This window comes from Crocodylus porosus, unplaced genomic scaffold (assembly GCF_001723895.1).
Source record: "Crocodylus porosus isolate Cpor-Errol unplaced genomic scaffold, CroPor_comp1, whole genome shotgun sequence".
NCBI lineage: Eukaryota > Metazoa > Chordata > Crocodylia > Crocodylidae > Crocodylus > Crocodylus porosus.
Window position 1 is genome coordinate 19,948,730 of NW_017728914.1, and position 4,217 is coordinate 19,952,946.

Sequence of the window (4,217 nt, forward strand, 5' to 3'; positions counted from 1 at the left end):
GAGTCGGGCGGCGCGGTGGGCCAAAGGCGCTTGCGCCTCCGCGGTTCGGGGCTGGTTTGTGATTTAAGCCTCCTCGCCTGTCAGACAAATCTCAGGCTGTCTTCAGCATTACTGGGGAAATCCTTCTGGGAGCCCGGCTAGGCTCCGCCGGCTGCATGAGCTGCCGTGACTGGCAGCGAGAGGGAAGGCGTGCCGGCGGGGAAGGTACGGCGAGGCGAGCTTGGCCTGGGCCGGCGCCCGCTTGAACGTGCGCTCCGCTCCCGGCCGGGTGCCCCTGTGGCCCCCGCCACCCCCCCGAGCCCTGTGAGTGAAGGAGCCTGCTTGGCAGTCCGCCCTGGGAGGGCCGCACCCCTGATGAAAGTGTTTGTAGTACTGTGGTCCTTGCAACCCGGGAAACTTTGAGAAGGAGACCTGGTTGCTGATTCTGGGAACAGATGCAGTCCTATAAACACTCAACCTTCTTAATAAGAGACTAAGGTTGTTGAGGCACTTTGTTTTGTTTAAAAAAAAAAATCTAAATGTTCTCCCGTACTTTCCATCCCATGTCAAACAGCAACCTTGTGGGATGCTGCCTGCAAGGCAGACAAGCCTTCTGAATAACAATTAAGGCAGCCAGTGGGTTGTTGCTTGGGACAAGCTGGTGCAGTGGATTTATGTTCCTGCGTTTTGCAGCCAGGTCTTTTAGTGCAGCTTTCTGAACTTAGGGGTCCCATTCGATCAACCAGTAGGCATTGCCGTCTCAGATTTGTCAAGGAATCTGATGCATAATCACTGCCAAAGAAGGGTTTAAGCCTCTCGCTAGGTAGGAAGCAGGTTGCAAATCAGGGTTGCGATACTTTAACAGAGGCCTTTGGGGATGACTGCCTGTCTGTTACGTGTTGTTAGACCCTCACTTTTAGCAGTAATAGTAAGCAGAAAATTTCTGCTGAAAAAGACACCATCTAAAAAGTCATGCTTGCCTCTCAAAACTCCTTCCCCTAAAGTGAGGAAGTAAAATGTTTTTCTGTCTATAGTCGCTAATGACTCATATTTTGTATGAGTTTTCCGATAATGGCAGGGAAGGGGATAACTTATTAAAAAGGTAGCAAAATATGATTGCTAGGCATATTGTGATAGATGGAAGAGGTTCTCTGGAGCAGGCATAGTTATTGCTTTACATCCAGTCTATTTTAAACTCATCTTCAGGTTGTTCTGAATCCATCACTCTCAAGTACCTTTACAGTGCACTGAAATACTCCATCAAATCATAAAATCAACCTTGAAGTCGAGCAGGCTGCTTGTAGCTGAAATTACTACCTGCCAGATCTTGCATGCAAGCTCTACTCCAGCTATGTCTCTTCTCTAACCCTGTCTTTATTCATTTATTCTCTCCCATGTGTCTGGAAAAGCATATTGTAGCATACTGTGCATGCTGCGGTATAGCAACCTAAAGTTAAACCACTTAGCTGCTAGTGCGTTTAGCTAAGCATGTCTGCTTTGAAGGTGTTTTTAACATGGTTGATGTTTAAATGGGACATGCAGAGTATCAACAAGGATCTAAAGAACTACTTTTTTCTGTCAGAATGATGAAACTTTTTTCCAGTCCCTGTGCACTCTATCCCTTGGTTTCCTGCTTAAATGTGTATAAATGTTTTATGTTGAAGCCTGTCGGATGTGGATCATTAGCAATTAAAGTTTCATTTAGAAAATATATAGCAGTATTTTCTATAAAGAAGCAGCCTTCTGTACCCCAACTAGAAATTAACCCCTTTAATCTTTCTTCCTTTTTCCATCCTCTGACTTTGTACTAGAATCGGGCATCAGTAATCACGGGCGTATATAATCGGGTGACCTTACCTAGGATGCTCATGTGAAATATTAGGCGCATCCTGTTGTTCTAGGTGTGTGTGCGCGCATGCACATGCACATCTAATCATAGATAATCAAGAAGAGCTTTAAGTCATTTTCTTGACTGCTATAAAATCATTTTGCTGTACACAGCAGTGATACACTGCTGGTCACTTTTTAAGTACTTAAGCTTCTTGAGGAATCTGGGATATTTTAATTGCTTTTCTTCTTGATAGGGAAGTGATACTATACAATACTGCTTCAATTTTTGTCCTCTGCTATGTTTTCATCCTACTCCTATCACCAGTTTTTGAGCACTCTGTCTCTGTGTCTGTTTCTAAAATGTATCAAAAATTTTGCTTCTGGCTGATTTTAGGCATTTGGTAAAAGAAAATAAATGTTCAGGCTTTGTTTTAGCAGGATTTTGTTTTCACTGTTGAAGGCTAATGAAGGGAATGGTGTGTAATGGTTTCATTGTTGAGTGCTACTGTGCTGTGAAGGCAACTTCATTAAACATTTTTTCTATATACTCAGCTGAGCAATTTTGAATTGTGGCAATAGTCTTTACAAAAGTGGGAGTAATTTTGAGACCGTGACAACTTCATTTCTTTCCTTAAATGAATTGGGGGGGGGGGGGGGGAAGAAATCCAGTCTGTACAGCCATTCTAAATACCATTCACTGAATCTTGAGCTCTGCAACCAAATACAAAAATTATTTGGATTCCCCTACTGGTGTATAAAGGTTTTGCAACAAAAGAGCACCTGGGTGTACAAGGGAGACAGTGAAGCTAATTATATAAAACTGGACAGTCCGAGGAGAGGGAAACCAGTTTCTTTCCATCTTCTAGTTCTAGCAGTCTATTACTTGTAGTTTATATGACTGTTGGAAAGAAAAGTAACTTTCAGATTAACAGCAACCTACCATCTCTAAAGCATTTTGTTCTTGCCCTGACCCAGAGTCTTCCTGTGGACTTCAGTTTGGAGACCAATGAAGACCAGTGTCTGTGAATGCTAAGCAATGTATCTTAAGGAGTTTGAACACTAGATTTGAGATCTTTTATTTAAAGAATAATCTTTAGTTTTTAAAACCACCTGATTTCAGGGCTCTCTTGGGAAAGGTGTAGTGATTGCTGGAACTCTCTGTATCTCTGCTACAGACACTTAAGGGCCAGTCCTTTAAAACTTTACTCCACTAGCTCTCCTCTTTTTTGGACTTCATGATTTGTGTGCATGTGTATAAGGGCATTAGGTCTATTATGAGCTAGGCTCCTGTATATTTTTATTCTCAAGGGTTGTATATGCCACTCTTGCAATCTATCAGATTGCGAATGTTGGCTAACAGGATGATTAAACTGCATGCTATCAATTTAAGGAAGCCTTTAGATCTGCTGAAGCAGGGCTCAGTTCTGCCAAAACTAATAGGTGCAGTTCTTAATATTGCAAGCAGTTGTACTAATATCAATGGGACTAGATAAAATTGTATACATTATGCCTGATTTTGAGTGTTTACAAGATCAGGTTCTTTGCTATTAGCTTTTCAAAAAGGCATGTCTAAGGATTTCTTCCATTAGAACTTTCCATTCAAGGCCTGTTTTGTTGTGTGTTTGTTTTGTATAATGGTATCACTGTGTTCCAGCATGTACCATTGAGGACATTTATTGTCCTGATAGCACATGCAGGGTGTGGTCAGGATGTCCCATCTAGTAGCGTGGTCTAGGATGCTGCTTGCAACCCTAGTTTTGCAGCAGACAGAATGTGTTAGTTGGATACCAGGGATTTTTGGTTAAAAGTTCCATATATCCCATATATATATGGATATATGTGGTTTGGATGAACTCAAATATATATATTTGAGTTCATCCAAACCACAGAGGCCATAAGCTTTCAACTTTAGCAACAACCGTTCATAAAGAGATTGTTAGAACACATTTTCTCCTTCTCTTTTTCTTCCGTACTTCAGTTTAATAAAAATCCCACCCTAGTAATTCAGTCCAAAAGCATAATAAAGGGCCCAGGATTATGTACTCTGTAGACAAAAGTACTTGGAGCAAGGAAAGCAAATGAAAATAGAGTTGCAAAATGCATCATTTTTACACTGTACTGTATGTATGCCTGATGGTTCTGGAGGCCATGGTGACAGGTGCCTTAAAAATACTTGGATTCTTCCTCCCCAGTGCTAATTACAGCCACGGTTCTTCTGTATTGGTGGGGTTTTGGTGATTCAGGCTCTGCTCTTATTGTTTGTTTGCTTCATAGTTGGTAGGGTGGGAAGAGACCTGAGCAGATCATCAAGTTGAACCCTCTGCCATGGCAGGAAAATGTATTGGGGTCAAATGACCCCAGCAAGGTGTTCATCTAGCCTCCTCTTAAAGGCCCCCAGGGTAGGAGCC

At 42.3% G+C, this 4,217-nt stretch overlaps 1 protein-coding gene across 1 annotated transcript in view; it reads left to right on the top strand.

Moving 5' to 3' along the window:
- Nucleotides 1-4,217, top strand: part of STK10 (serine/threonine kinase 10) — a 77,797-nt gene that overhangs the window by 404 nt on the left and 73,176 nt on the right. The gene's annotated exons all lie outside the window — the stretch shown is intronic.